At 43.3% G+C, this 16,103-nt stretch overlaps 1 protein-coding gene across 1 annotated transcript in view; it reads left to right on the top strand.

Annotated features, from left to right (window-relative positions):
- The first annotated feature begins 487 nt into the window (after positions 1-487).
- DUSP8 (dual specificity phosphatase 8) overlaps positions 488-16,103 on the top strand; it is an 82,522-nt gene continuing 66,906 nt past the window's right edge. The window contains exon 1 of the mRNA XM_083425110.1: positions 488-826. The gene's annotated coding sequence lies outside the window, so the exon portion shown is untranslated. The remainder of the gene's footprint in view (positions 827-16,103) is intronic.

Genomic DNA, 16,103 nt, shown 5'->3' with positions numbered 1-16,103 from the left:
CATCTGATGTGAAAATCTTAAGCCTGCTTCATTCAGCAGCCAACCAATTAAACTTTGTCTTGCCTTTGGCACAAGGGAAAAAATCTTTCCCAGTTCCTCCTTCTGAGCAGCAGGGATTATCTGTGCGCCGCTGAAATGAGCCAGCCCTCCCTTTCCCTCCTGCAACAATAAATGCCACATTGATTTAGAATGAGCGGCTTGTTTTACAGTGCTGCATCTCTGCACCAGCTTTCTCCACCGAGGCTGGGGCATTTCCCTTTTAAGAGCTTGCAAAACTGGAAGGGAACGAGGCAAAGAAGGAAAATCTAGGCCATTGCCCCTTTTAAGCTGCAATTCTGCCTGCCTGTCTCCCTTTAATCTGCACCCAAAGCCCCAGGATCAGAGGCTGACGTCATCCTGCCCCTGAGCCTCCCTCTCTGATTGGCTGAGGGTGACGTCAGGTGCTTTTTTTCAAGGCATGACCTCATCCTCAGTTCATTTTTAGTTCTAAAGTGCAACCTTCTGTCTTCCTGGATCCCTTCAGCCCTGTTAATGCTTATCTGTGCTACCTCCCCCCCTCACACTACCCTCGCCCCTTCTGCAGATACATGCCTGCCCCTTAGTTACAGGGCTGGCATTATGAGCGCATTTCAGTGTGGCTGCGCGCGTGTATTTGCAGAGGGTTAGATCTTGCATCATCAGCACTTGCCCCAGCGTTTCCAGAGCGTTTCCCACCCGACCTTCTCGTAATTGTGGTTAAATCATCCTGACGAATGTGCAGAAATCTGCAATCAGCTGGAGGGTTTAAAGGGCTTTGATCCTGGGCTGCAGAGGAAGTGCCAGGAAGGTAAGTGTTTTTAAATGTTATTAAGGATCCGCGCGAGAGTCGGGGGTGGCGGCGGGGACTGGACTTCCACATATCGCTTAATGACCCTGCAGAATACTGCAGTACGGGAGATCCCATGCGGGTTTGTATGGGGGGCGGGTGGGCAGCGGGGTGGGTACTACAACCTGCACAGGCTTTTAATACGCTTGTTGGACCTTCCGCATCAAGACGCGAATGCTGCATGTTGCTGCATTCAGCATGCGTTCCTATGGAATCATATGTGTAATGCCGGCTTCTACTAGATCTGTGACTGTGCATAAATTTAGTGCATGCATCGTAATCTTATCTGGGAGGGGATGGGGGAGTGGGGTGGTGCTAATTTTGGAAGGTAGAGTAGGTGCCGAAGGTTTTTGCAAAAAAATAAATAAAGGCAGAAGGAACACCTCCAATGCTGCATACAGAAAAATGCGCAGTAGAGTCAGCCGCGCTGCAGGGAAGGGAGAGCTGCGTTCAGCGAATCGCATATTTATGACGTGTGTTTAAGTAACAGGAGGGTTTTAAGAATCGGATTATACTAGGCTGAAATAAAACAGCAGGCTCCTGCGAAGTGAAGGGAAAGTCTCTGTGTGCGCGCAGTTGTGACCGGGGCGGGGTGGGGGGACGTGTTTGTGTGCGTTTCTGCTAAGAGGTGGTTGTTATGCCTCGAGACTTTTCCAGGAAGGATCAGACGAGGAGAAATGTTCAAGGCTCGCTTTGGATGCGGAGCGTGGAGTGTCCTCATTCTTTTTAGGATTGCGGGGGGAGAGAGAGACAGAGACGGTCCATAAAGCTTCCCCCCTGTGGTTTGTGAGGTTGGTGTTAACAGCCCTGTGGTTTCCTAATGCCGAAAGAGTTTGGTTTGCCGCCCGGTTCCTTGGCGCTTCGGAAGCACCCGAGGAAACAAGAGTCTGCTGCGTTTCACCTTGGCTAGCGCCTTGACTGGGAGCAGCAGTGCGTGTGTGCTGTGATTCAGCATTTGACGGTTTGAAAACAACAACCACCTCATCCAATAGAATGGTCAGGAAGGTTTGTCCACATTTCATGTCTTCAGTTCAATCAGGAACAGAGCAGGAAGGGCCTTTCCCCCCTTGGTGGTGGAGATGGGGGACTTTTTTATTTTATTTTTTGCACAATACAGAATTAAGATTTGATACAGCTGTGGCCAAGAAATACTGCATGCAGACGTTCTTCTGGGGCCTTTCTTTAGGAGAGGGATTGCCGACTTGTCATAATGCATGGATTTTTTGGGTGGGTGGGTGTGAAATCACTATGCTGTCAGTTGCAAACAAGCTTCATCGCTTTAGGCATCTCACACACACAGACACACACACACAATTAACAACCTGAATCTCAGTATGATTAAAAATATAAGACTTCTCTATACATCTCTCATAATGAATGTAAAGAGTTGTTTCAGCCTAGCTCCTGCAAGCATCAGCTTAATAGTACGGCCATCTATAGAAATGCTTGTACTCCCTTGTTTTGAAGCCTTGCAACAAATGACTCCCAAGATCTTGCTGCAGTTTGGCTTAATTCTGGCACAACCCAGTTGAATTATGCTAGTCAAAATGCAAAAACTGCAGGGTGGAGGGACAGAAGCCCCCATGTAAATTAGCCGATGCAAGCCAGAACTTACCTTTTCATACCTTTTTTTGGTAAGGCCAGTGCAACTTATATTTAAGGCTTACATGACTACCTAGAAGCTTGGCATCACAACAGCCCTGTGAGATAAATTAGGCTGAGAATACGTAAAGCTGAGCAGACATTGATTTGCTTTATCCAGACATTCTAGCCATTGCATCAGGCTTACCCTCTGGGTACTATTTTATAAAAGTATGGCTATTTTCACTGATGACACAAAGCAGTCAGTCTAGTCTTTCGTGCCACTTGTATACAGGTGTGAACAATGGGAAAGTAAGGGAAACGAAGCTGTTTTTAAACCGAATGTGCATTCTACTTTGTGTGGGCTTTGCAATCGTATTTTGCATGCAGGGAATTCAAAAAAGAAAAAGGAAATACTTTCAGTGTCATGGATGAAAATGCCCTTTGTCTGTAATGAAGTCTAAGGAGGCTATGTGTGAATGGTCATTGGGAAGTGTGCTGAGCAGACAGCATTACACATTTTGATAGGTCAGCTGATTTGTTTTGCATGTGAACAATAGCTGAGCTCAAGTCTGAATGAAACGGTGTGAGCAATAAAGAGAGAAGGGTTGCTAGCTTCACTGCACTGGGTGCTAGATGTCTTCTGTTCACCTCAAACCTTGCATGGGATGATCTCTCTCTTTCTCAGTCTCTCTCTCTCTCTCTCGCACACAAACACACCCACACAGTTTGATTCCCTCTCCAGTTCTTTTTTAGTCACAGAAAGGGCCCAGATACCTCATCATAGGGAAGATGGACCAGGCATCCTCCAGTCCCCCAGACAAGGCTACCAGATTTCAACTTGGATATGTTTAACCATTCTTGAGCTGCAAAGGGATTCATCCACAGCATCCTGATCCTCTCTTTCTTCTTTGGCCCCTTTGTCCACCTTCTCTTTCCAACTGCTGAGTGGTTAAAAATAAATAAATCCCTGGTGGAAATGGTTGGTCAAGAAGCTGTGGATTCGGAAAATTCAAAACCGCCCCTTCCTTCATGGCTGTGTGGTTGTTCAGAAACAGCATGATCTCTGGGCAGCAATTTAGCAGCTTGACTAGCAGGCTGGTGTAGACTGCGGTGTGTCACATGAAGAGAGCCTGCGCTTCAAAGGGGAATCCCACAAAGAAAAATGAAAAGCATCCCCAAAGCCCAGGGTCATTGGCCAAATAAGATTGTGTACGAGAAAACACTCTCCCACTCTCAATTAGATGGAACGACCAGTCAGATTCAGAGTACGGCCATCTGCACCTGTGCACTGATTCAGTTCTTATGAGCTGTGCTGATTGCCACTCATTAAAATGTCGAGCAGCAGTCAGTGCAGGTGAGAGCAGTGACTGGTGGGAGTTAGGAAGAGGATTGCAAAGCAAGCCTCCCGGTTGCTGGCCTGGCACTGCAGTGAAAAGCACTGTCCAGAAGCACCTTAAATAGCATATGCTTAACCCCAGTACTGAGCTGTATGCTTTGCAGAAAACAGAAGGGTCACAGCACCTTCCCCGTCCTGAGCACATGTGTCTCTTGTGGCTTGACAGAAATGAAGGTGAGAAGCATAGCTTGGTACTGGAAGTATCAAATATGGACAGAAAATGAATGAACCTTACAACATTTCATTTCCTCATGCTGGAAAGGGGTTGTTTGTACATGGGCTATTTCTCCACAGGGGATTGGGGAAAACACTTCTTTGTTTGTTCGCAGGTCCAGCTAGTGTGTTTCTGTAATGAGCAGGATTTTTAAAACCCACACAATTGGCTGTGCAGGATGAAAACGCCTACTCTAAAGATCAAGCTATCCAGGCAAGAATTCTCCAACTGTTTAACCCTGAATATTCTCCAGTATGGCACAGTGCAGTTGTTAAGTGTGTGGATATGTTTGTACCACAGATACAGGAGAAGGTGATCTTCAGGTAATGTGGTCACAAGTCGTAAAGGTTTAAGACCAGCACATTAAATTGGGCCTGGAAATAGACTAGCAGCCGGTGCAGCTGACAAACCACGGGCAGAATTCAGTCAGAACCATGGGCTAGGAGTATGTGTGTGTGTGCACACGTGCACATTCATATAATATTGTATGGTATATGAAGTTAAACATGGTAGTAAGATGGTCTTCAGTGACACGTGGAAAAAGGCAACTACAGATTCACTCTTTATTCATTATTCCATAGGAATAGCTAAAGGGGGAAAGTGGGGTGATGGTTTAGAAAGTGCTCTAAATAGGTAATGGTATGCATTGACAAGAGCAGGGTGGAATGAATGGAATATGGCTTGTTGAAACTTTGTATATCCCTTCATCCTGGGCTTTTAATTTCACATGGTGAAATTTGCGCAGGCTTAGTGGATTCCACATCTGTGTTTGTGTGTTGTAGCAAAGAAGACAAGAGAGTCTGGCGACTTAAAGGCTGTTATTTCAGCATGAGATTTCACATCCTTGTTTAAAAAGATGGAGAAAGTATGCAGCATGTAAACAAGAGAAACACAGCCCTGAGTATTTATAAAGTATGGCCCTGTCACTGAATTATCTGCAAGAAAGCTGCAATTTTTATTTATTTTACTTTTGTACAGGGGTCATATAAAATCCTTGCAAACTGCAGCAGCCTTTCACTTTAGCAACAGGACAGAGCCACTTCAATGCTTTCTATCCAAATGAATAATAAGTTAAAACTAGTCCTTCAAGCTCTGCATTTTCCCCACCCCATTTTGCAAAATTATTTCATCAAATATTCGTTTGGAGTAAGTTAGTCAGGGCAAGATAACATAGTGGAACAGAAGTGAACCTATTATTGGGTTTTTCTAAGGCTTGTCCTTATGAATATGACTGCACTCTAGCAGTGGGACCATAATGCCTACTTCATCATAAATTTGGGTTTAACAGTGCATTATATAGAAGGGCAAGCAGTTACTACATTTGTTTATTCATTTATTTAAAAATAGTGGGGTTTTTCCTGTTTGCAATTCATTGATTTATACGTTTCAGTGTAGACTATCAGTAGAATTAGTCAGTTATTTTATATGAAATCAATTATGGGATATATTAATATGGGCTTGATTTCTACTCATGGCTGACAGTTCAATCTTTGCTGCTGATTTAATAGAGACTTAGACCACATTGTGCAGTCAAATTTATACCGGCATGGTTTTTTTTCTTTAAATGTGGAGAAGCTGGGTGGGCCAACATCGTTTATTTTGTAGTGAGCTAATTGAGAGGGGTTTTTTGTAGCATTTATGCTGGTTTAACTGCTGTAAGTTTATTCTCTGGCATATTAGTGAAAACTGAAAGCAAGTGCACTTGAAAAAATGCAAGTGCTTCTGAAAAGTAGGCGGCTTTTGGCAATTTTCCTGTAGACACAAAGTGGTTTCTTATGGTAGACTTAATGGACTGTTGATGGAATAAAGTACTAGAGTCTTACATCACTTGCAATCAAGCTGAAATGGGAAACGGAGGAGAAAATACAGTGAATTAAACTCTGCAAAATTAAACACACACATGTTTCTGAGGCATTAAAATAGCATAAATGGTAAAGATACCTAAAGAGTTAATCAACAGTGCAAATATTTCTTACACTGCTATCTAAGTCATGACTGCCAATAAATCATCTTTCCTACTTTTTATGCCAACATGGAAACAATGTTGTAAAACGCTATTGAAGAGCTTCTTAACTGTTTCAATTAATTAAAACTACAGAGAGCCAGTGTGGCGTAATGGATAGATGTGAGATTAGAATTGGCGGTAGGGGTGCACTGCATGGGAATAGTAGAAATTGTGGAAGCAAGATAATTGAGATTGGAAATTATTTTCTTGATGTCATTTTGATGCCTCATGCTCATTATCTTTTTTGGTGGAGTTGTCTATTCCAGATACCTTTTCCAGTACCTGGGGTCCTGGTCACCCCATTTTTCTTCAGATATTTCTTGTTGTTCTTTAAGCCACAAGTGAGGTGGGTTTGTACATTTCCTTACTGGTTCCAGATTATGTGAAAGACACAGAAGCAAGAAAGATAAAATATTTTAGTAGATCAACTTTGCAGGGGAAAGGCTGACCTTTCAGTTGGACTGTTACAGTTTGCAAAACTTTCAGGATTCAGAGCCCATCTTTTGCAAAGTGCTACTCTTCCAGAAATAGTTAGCAAATGAAAAGTCACTCTACCATATGCTGGGCTGGTGTAGATCTGGAAGTTTTGTTTAATGTCTCTCACATCACTTGGACCATGTGTGTCAGAGACAGAGACTGCTGCTATGAGCTTTAAACTATTGATCTACATTATAGTAATTTTCCTTTCGGAGCATTGGCTTCTGTGAAGATACAGGACTTGGATCTTCATCTGTCTCACTGTCAGCCTGGCTTTGAATTGGGTTTAGCTCCAAGGTGCACTAATTTGTTACATTATGCTGTTCAGTAGGTATGGTTCATAGACTGTGCCAATATGAGGAACTCCTGCCCAGCACCGAAAAATGAAAAAAGGCAATACAAGATGGATTTCTTTAGGTTCTCAGCTGATGGTCTGAAACATGAAGGCTCCCTTTGTACATAGGCAGGAAGTGCATAAATAATTTTATTTACCATTAATGTTAAAACTTCCATTAACATCAGTAAGGTCCAAATTCAGTAGTTTCACACATCCTGGCCAGTTTAAGTTGATGTATATAGCAATATGTGCAGAATAAACAGGGGAGAAAACTACTCTGGAGTGGGTGTTTACACATTCATTTAGCTATTTCTTCTTTTTTTATCAGTCATATACCAGTTCTAGTGAAATTCTAAAGCTAAACTGAGATCAGCAGCAAAATGGCGTGGGGGAAAGGATTAAGGCTGCGCATCACTGGATTGCCTCTGATTCAACCATGTTTAAACTATGTCATGGAAAATAAGTAGGCATTGTATCTGTAGTTTTAATTCATTACTGAAACAGGGATGAATAAAACCCTTTATATGAGCATGCCTGTCCGCTTCAGAGCAACGCTTACAGGATGAATTCATGTAATGGTTAATGCATGAAAAGCTTGCTGCGGGCCTCCTTTCCTTTCCATTGACAAATACTATGCTAAGAGACTTGGACTGTGTTGATGGTGTATATTTATTGATTACATTTTTATCTTGCTGTCCCTGCTATGAGCTCAGCACTGTGTGTGCTGTTCCCTCCTCCTCCTCCCAGTCTTCCTATGCTGTGTTGAAAGGTAGCCCAAAGTGCTTCCAAATGAATTGTGCATTTGAACATGGGCACCTTTGAACCTAGTACAACAAGAACTGGCAACACAGGCAGGCAACCAGTCAGGTCTCGAAAATCCCAAATGCGCTCTGTGTGTGTGTGTGTGTGTGTGTGTGTGTGAGAGAGAGAGAGAGAGAGAGAGAGAGTTGGGCGGTGATGTTCCTCAAATTTCTGTTTCTTTTGTCAAGGAAATTTGCATGGCTGTGCGCAAGATAGTGCTTAAAAATCTGGTGACAAAGAAATGACTCGATGGATGCAAGAAGCAGTTTTGTTAAGCATGGCACATTCTTTGTCCAGGGAAATATATATACCCTTTTAAATATATACAGTATGCTTTCCTTTTTTATTGCTCCTAAAGGGAGGCACTGATAAGGAAAAGCTTGCCTTCTACAATGCATTTTGGAGCAAGTAAAAAAAAAGGAACATTAGAATATATATTTCTGTGACAAAGAGCTAAACCAGGACTGGGAAACCTGTGAGCTTCCAGATGTTGCTGGACTCCAGCTCCCATCAGCCCCAGTCAGCATGGTCAGTGGTCAAGGATGATGGAAGTTATATTCCAACAGCATATGTAGGGCCACAGGTTTCCATCCAAGAGCTAAACTCAAGAAGGGCTGTTTTTTAGAATAAAAAACTGCTTGCTTCAGCATTTGAATCATTCCCTTTGCCTCTGGATATCCAGTGCCAGTGGCCCCAGAATTTGAGGCTGGTGCCTTGACATTTTGAATTACTTGGCCTATAAGCAATCAAGTGATGGCTTCTGTTATCATGTGAGAATTATGGTCATTTGAGTTCTTTGAATGTCTTCCCCTTTTGTTTGCTAAAATCTGAGTTATCATTTTCACGAGGCTGTTCTTTTTTAAGCCTTCCTCCCCCCCCCCTACTTGTTCCTAGCTTTGACACCAGCATATGGTTTGATCAACTAGTAACTGGCCCCAAAGATGGAGATATGGTGCCAAATTGGAAAGGGATTCAAAAGGAAGAAAATTATCCACTTGGTTCTTTCCCATGACCAGTGGGCATTGTTGCACCTAAAAGACCAGCTGCCCTAACTGCTTTTCATTTCCCCTTCTAAAGAACTGCTGAAACATGTGATCGGGTTGCCAGCATCCTGGCTTGACCTGCTCCTGTGTCGTTAACAGCAGGCTGGTCTAAAGAAATTGGTAGCTTTTCATTGCATGGGCATGGCACGGAGCATATTGCCATCTGCTAATGATCTGTATCAGCCTTCCCTAGTCCAGCTGTGCTGCCTGGAGATAATGGAGGGCACCAGGTGGAGAAGGATGATATAGACCAACCTTAAAGGCGAAGGTGCAATGGCTGATCAAATGTTTACATTCCTAACTGGTAGTAGACCAGGTTATTTACAATCCACATTATTCAGGACTGTGCACTTAAGCAGGAGCTGGAGCCAGTCTCACCTTGGAGTATACCTTCATGTTGGATGTTTCTGCAAATGTTTCTTGCATAAACACTTTACACTTGTAGGTGCATAATGCTAAAAACTTTATTGTGCACCTTAAAACGTAATTGTGAAGTGGCCTCCTTGGATAGGGCATGCCATCAGACAAAGGACAAGCTTTTGATAACAAGAATGCCCTAAAAAGTATACAACTTTGGAATCCATTTTTGAGAACAAATACTGGAATGTTCTGCCTCCCTTTTCCAGCCAAAGTGGCTAATGAGCTGACCCATTTTGCCAGCTGTTACATCAATGATCCCACTGGAGATTATCTGTGCTGGAATGCTTTTCCCCTATTCTGTAAATTGGTGCAGTGAGGAATGAGAGATTTTGTGATGCAAGAAGAAAACCATTAAATTCCAGCAGTGCGCATTTGCTACTCTGGGTAGCTGGGCTGGATGAGGGAGGAAGAAGAACATGCATTTGGTTGATCTCTTACCCTCCCCCCAAAACACTGCATCAGCAAGCACAGCAATCCTGTTTGTAAATCGCAATTTTCAACCTAAAATTCAGGAATCGCATATCCCATAGTGTTGGCCCATCATCTGCATGCCAGATGTTCTTCCTCTTGGCATAAAGGTAGAGTATGTAAGTAGGACCTCTCCAAGCTCCCCGATAGTGCCATCCTATGAATCTCTTTGAGAAACTATTGTGCTTGCAGGTACTGGTGCATGCAGGAAGTTGGACAGGTCTTGAACTGGATTGAACAGCTAAGGAACGGTCACACCTAGGCCAGTGTTTTGCATTACTTTTTATTATACTGGAGGACTTCTCTTAAATCATTCCCAGAGATTTGCAGCATTGTTGGAAACGATAATGTGTAAAAAGTTTCCACAGTGACATTTTTAAGCATAGGAGTGATTATAACTTGGACAGTAGCTCCTGCTAACTTGTGTTCAGTATGAAGTTAAATCACTCTGAGTGCTCTTCCATTACTCCAAAGGTGACTTCATAGAGTCGAAACTCAATGCCTGTGTGAGTGTTTACATGAGGGGTGGGATTCTGTGGCCTTCCAGATGTTGCTAGACTCTAAATCCCATCTTCCATGACAGTTCCCTACCCCACCCCACCCCGGTTTTCAAATTAATTTATCTTGAGGCCATCATTGCAAGGTCACTGGACATCAGAGACGGGAGTATATTACATGCAAGGAAGGGATGTCCTTGATTAGTCTTCTTTTTCCTCCCTTCTGTTTCACTTCAGAATAATTGCACCCCCAACCCATCATGGGATGGGTTATTGAAGTTACTCAAGCATGTAAGCCTGTCAGGAACTGTTAGGAAGCATGTTAGAAGGCTGTGGAAAACAGGACTCAGATGGTGGAGTTGTTGATATTCGCTAATTGTTCCATTGAACTCTTACTCCTAGATAAGTGTGCAGAATTGTAGGTTCAATAACTGTATATTTGGGGCTTCTTGGTATTGCTGAAAACCCCTTTTCAGATTTCTCAATATAAATGGTTGTGTGGGAGCTTAGGAATGCAGAAGTCTTTCTGGAATTCCACTTTTACAGTCAGTCATTGGAATTCATGGGAAGGGTACATTGTTGTCTTCTTATGTGAGTCACTCCTATGATTTGAACCATATCATTGGGTAGGTTTATACATGTGCTTATTTGTTGAAAAGTCATGGCTCTGCTGAGAATGCAGGAGTCCAGTGGACCATTTTGAGTTGGGAGACTATGGACAAGCTCCCACAAATATTAGACTTGTTTCTTCTCTCTGCCTCTTTAGAGTTCAGGTAAGGCTGGCCTAATTGAATATGCTCCAGAAATCTTTCCCAAACACAGAAAACTGGATGTTCAGGGGGAAAGGTTTTAGTCTAGTGTACTCCCAAGCGTGCTAGTTTGTATATACAGAAAAGTATTTTGATTCATGTTCTTATTAACAGATTTTGGCTTTTCACTTGTACTTGTCACAGTGCTAAAGAGTCTTACAAGTGCCAATCAATTTCCATATGGGCAGCAAGAATGAGGGCTACAAGATCTTATGAAGGAAACGTATAATCTTTTCTGGGAAGATGCCCAGGACAGATGGTCTAGGAATGGTTTGACCCATTCTTTTTTTGTTAATTTATTGGTATAGAATTGAGAAACTGCCTTCCAGGTCCACAATGTGTGTTATTTGCAGTTCCATGAGCATATTAGGAAATGCAACTTAAACTCCACTATAAGAAGACTGAAATGTCAACAATGAATCAACTTTGTTCAGTGATTAAACAGTCTTTAATTATTTTTGTGTGTCAAATAGAGGTCCAGAACTCAGGTTATATAGCATGCCCAGTGTCTGCTTCACATGCTTCTTGTAAACTATCCATGTTTCCACAGGACAGACTAAGAAACCAAGGCAATTCATGTGAAGTGTGTGGCATTAATTTCCAAAATATTTTCGACCATTTCATTCTTGTAAGTTGCCTTGAGGTCTTTTTTTAGATAGGTGGGCTATCCTTTCTTTTTTCTTTTTTGAATAAATAAGTAATATAAAATAAGACTTAATTGGCATGAGCAGTGAAAATCTGCACTCATGAAAGTAACTTCTGTGCCGAATGTCTTTTAATGAGCGATGTTACGAAAATGCTAATTACGCATATGTTGCCCTATTTTTCTAATTGCACCTGTTTTCAACATTGGTTTGCTCTTCAAAAGTTAGCCAGAGGGAGTGCAGAGATTAGTACAGAAAAAGGGTGGTGGTGGCTGGGAGTGGAATCCCACCCGATTTGAGTGGATAAGGGCCATCTCTTGAAAAAGACTTTCAAAGATGCTTTTGGGCCCCAAAGCAGACAAGGTATCTCCACCCACCCACAGTGGGCAACACCTTAACAGGGCAGTCTGTGGAGATGTTGTCCCCCGTTCCAAACTGATGTTCTGGCTGTAGGAAATTGCCTGGGCAGCAGAGAGAACCAGGCTATGCCTGAAATAGTAAGAAACATGGTCAGTGTCTGCCGGGGCTCTAAGGTATAGCTGTTGCCTGGCATCTGTGCGGTTGCTGTGGAAACACAAGGCGCTAACTTGTTAATAGGACTCGTATCCTTGCTTGCCACTACGGCAAAAATATGAATAATTTTTTGGTAATAGTCATGTGATGTAGGGATTCCTTGTGTGGCACGGGGTGGGTGCTAGAGTGAGGCTTGCTAAGCACTTAAGCACTTGAAAGAAGAAGGGGTGGGTGGGAGGGAGGGAGGGAGAGATTTTAGCTACAGTGCCAGAATTTACATCTTAATAAGACTGTAGGTAGCTGCCCAGCTTAAGCCATCCTGCCAGCATTTCAGGTTCTAAGCTGACAGTTACTTGCCTTAGTAATCCTTCCGGCAGATAATAAACTGCCATGCCTGAAGACTGAACCAAGAATTACTTTCTGTCAACCCCTTGCCCTGCACATATTTTATTCTGAAGGCTTGCACACACTGTTACCCTTTACCCTTTAATTGCTGTACCAGGAAGCAAGTGCTACATCTAGCTCTCTACATAATGGCAGCCCTGTCTCCAAGCCGTGGCTACAGAAGATTCACTAAACAGCAGCTGGAAGCCCCAGGGCTATATCTGGCCTCTTACTTGCCAGACTAGAAGCAAATGGGGTATGGAGAAAATAGCTGGGGATTCACTCAGACCATCTCACTGTGTGTTTGGTGGCTGTGTGAACATGCAAATAGATGTAGGTCATGGGTAGGCAAACTAAGGCCCAGGCCCAATTGCCTTCTCAGTCTGGCCCATGGACAGTCCAGATATCATCGTGTTTTTACATGAGTAGAATGTGTCCTTTTATTTACAATGCATCTCTGGGTTATTTGTGGGGCATAGGAGTTTGTTCATTCCCCCCCAAATATTGTCTGCCCCCCACAAGGTCTGAGGGACAGTGGACTGGCCCCCTGCTGAAAAAGTTTGCTGACCCCTGATGTAGATCCTGAATGGCATACGATACCCCCCCCTTCACATGCTCCACCATGGAAGAGCACATATTCTACATTGCAATGTGCCTGCAATTGTGTTGCAGCATTCCGTGCTAACCAGTTTCAGCTACAAAAAGAGCCTCATGTCCAGTACTGTACATGCAATAATTTATTTGTGTACTTGGCAACACTTGAACGAAAAGCTAATCCTGGTCCAGCAATGGTCATAGCTCTTATACTGGCCAAAACTGGTCAAGGGGCTGCAGAGGCTATCTGGGCCTCCAGTAATGTAGCTGGTTGCAGGAGCACCTCCAGATTGTGTGTCTTCTCTTTCAGAGAGGCTGTAACTTCATTAAAGGCTGACAGTTGGCCAGCTTCTCAGACACAGAAACCACTCGCCCACAGAGCCTGTCTTGCCAAGATTCTAGCTCGTTTCCCCTCATTCATTCCACCACTCCATCCAGGTATGCATCCGGGACCTGCATGGCATCTTGCTTCAGACAGAGAAATAGAGCTGAGTGTCACCAGCATAGTTTTGGTAGCTTGTGTTAAATCTCCTAATGGCCACAAATAGCACTGGGCATAAAGTAGTGCTCCATAGCTTAATTGCTTGGGGACCAGAAAGCACTGTCCCAATGCTACTGACTGTGCTTGGCTCAGCAGATAGGACTGGAACCACTGTTACACAGTGCCCCTGATGCCCATCCCACAGAGCTATTCCAGGAGGATACCATGGTCAATAGTGTCAAAAGCCACCAAGTGACTGAGAAGAAGGGGCAAGTTCACACTCCCCTTGTCTCATTCTTGATAATGGTCATCCATCGGGGCAACCAAGACCAATTGGGTCCCATGGCTAGGCCTGAAACCAGATTGGAATCGGTCTAGATCAGGGTTAGGGAACAGGATGTGGTCAGCTGGCAGGCTAGTCGTTCAAGTCCCTCAGCCCCTTGGTGCTGATTGCAAACTCTGCTTTGGAAGGTGTTGGCTGCATTTGGGCATGGCTTGCATCTGGTGCCCAATTTAAAAGGTGCTGAATGCAAGCCCTGCTTGTCAAGGAATTATTAGAAGTACACTTTAAGGTTTGTGATTTGTTCTTTCTCAGTCATGGTTTTGCTAGCACCGCATCTGATGCCTTGTACGGTGTTGGGTGTGGACAGGTGAGCATGGCTTAGGGAAAAATAAGGGCACATAGGCTGGAAGTTTTGGCACATAGGCCGGAAGTTTGCCATGCCTGCTTTAGATTAGGCAGGCATGTCCAATGTCCTAATGGGGCCCATCGGTCGATTCAGTCCAGACCCTGTGGCAGTATATGTCCTGGGGTAAAATCCTAAAAAAAAGCCCAGCAACTTCAATCCTAAAAAAATCTCAACCATAAACTTCAATCCTAAAAAAAGCTCAATGACTTTGGTCAGCCCTCACGCATGTTTACTTCATCAGATCTGACCCTCTTTGAAAAAAGTTTGGGCACCCCGCTCTAAGGATTCCTGAAGTTGCATTCAAGGAGCTTAGTGCTCTCTTGGCATGCCTCTACTGTATTTTCTCCTCCCTTCACTACAGAAACTTCATGTTGTCCTCAGGCAGCCTGGAGTTACCCTAATACCAATGTTAAGCTGCCCGTCTTGTCCCAAAGCTGCAACTTGGCACTGCACCTCCTCCTTTAATATTTTCATTCAGGTTAACCCTGTGCCCATCTCCTCACTAAAGTCATTCAAGAGAGATGTGGGATTAAAGGATTATGATAATGGTCTTCAGGAGCACTCAAGAAGATTACAGTGGCTTTGATAAACTGATAAAAGAGGGGCATCATATTAACCTTCCCCCACCTTTAAGAATTAGTAGCCTGGTGGTCATTGTATTGAGGTAATAAGGTATACCTAATTCCTTAATTTTACCTCATCTTCATAAAATGCCTAGATTTGCAGCTTGCTCACATGAATCCCCTCTGAAGTTTGTAAAACTGTTGCTGGGTTAATGAGGAAGGTCTATTTGTGTTAACTAGTATTTTAAGAACATGAAAACCCTACTGGGTCAAGCCAAAGGCCCATCTTGTCCACTATCCTGTTCTCACAGTGGCCAAACTGATGCCCATGGGAAAGCAGCAAGCAGGACCTGAGTAAAACAGCACATTCCCCACTTGTGATTCCCACCAACTGGTGTTCAGAGACACACTGCCTCTGACAGTGGAGGCAGGACATAGCCAAGAAGATTGTTTTCTTGTTGGTAGCTTATGCATTTGGTTTAACAGTTTTTGTGATGTAAGGCCTTTGGTCCTTAACTTGAAGAGTTTTAGGTATTTGTGGCCTCCAGTGGGATAGGATGTTTTAGACCTGCCCCTTATATGAATGGATGTGATTTTAGTTTTCTATTCTCTTTTTTCGGGGGTTTTAAGTATTTGGTTTTAATGTTTATACTATTCTGTAAGTCACTTTTAGCCACTTTTTGTGAGCCCATTAGCAGACTCTGCACACACTTGAAACAATGCCATGAGTGGCTCCTCCTATCTGAACTGGACCTCAGAAGACATCCTTTTTCCAAGGCCAGGTAGTGCTTCCTGGTAATATTATTTTTAAAAAGCTGTGAGAGACAGACAATGAATAACACACAGCTTGAAAAATTGTAAATTTTGCTAGCTTATTAAGTTGGGGGTGGGATCAGACTAAATTATATTTTTAAATTCAGCTGTGCCAGAGTCAAGTCAAATATTTCCCCCCTCCCTGCTGGTTCCCAAGAAGATATTGTTTTCCTTTGCTTTGGCAGCCTGATAAAGAAATAGGCTAAACATTTTCAGATTCTTCCCTGGAAATTTTGTTACAGTGGTACCTCGCAAGACGAATGCCTCGGAAGACGAAAAACTCGCAAGACGAAAGAGTTTTTCGTTTTCTGAGTTGCTTCGCAAGACGGATTTCCCTATGGGCTTGCTTCGCAAGACGAAACGTCTTGTGCCTTTTTTTTAAAACCGCCAATGCATTCCTATGGGAAACCGTCAATACACAGCGGTGCTTCGCAAGACGAAAAACTCGCATAACGAAAAAACTCACAGAACGAATTAATTTCGTCTTGCGAGGCACCACTGTATTT

This window comes from Podarcis tiliguerta, assembly GCF_965153285.1.
Source record: "Podarcis tiliguerta genome assembly, chromosome: 1".
Taxonomy (NCBI): domain Eukaryota; kingdom Metazoa; phylum Chordata; class Lepidosauria; order Squamata; family Lacertidae; genus Podarcis; species Podarcis tiliguerta.
This window is presented reverse-complemented; position numbering and strand designations above follow the sequence as displayed.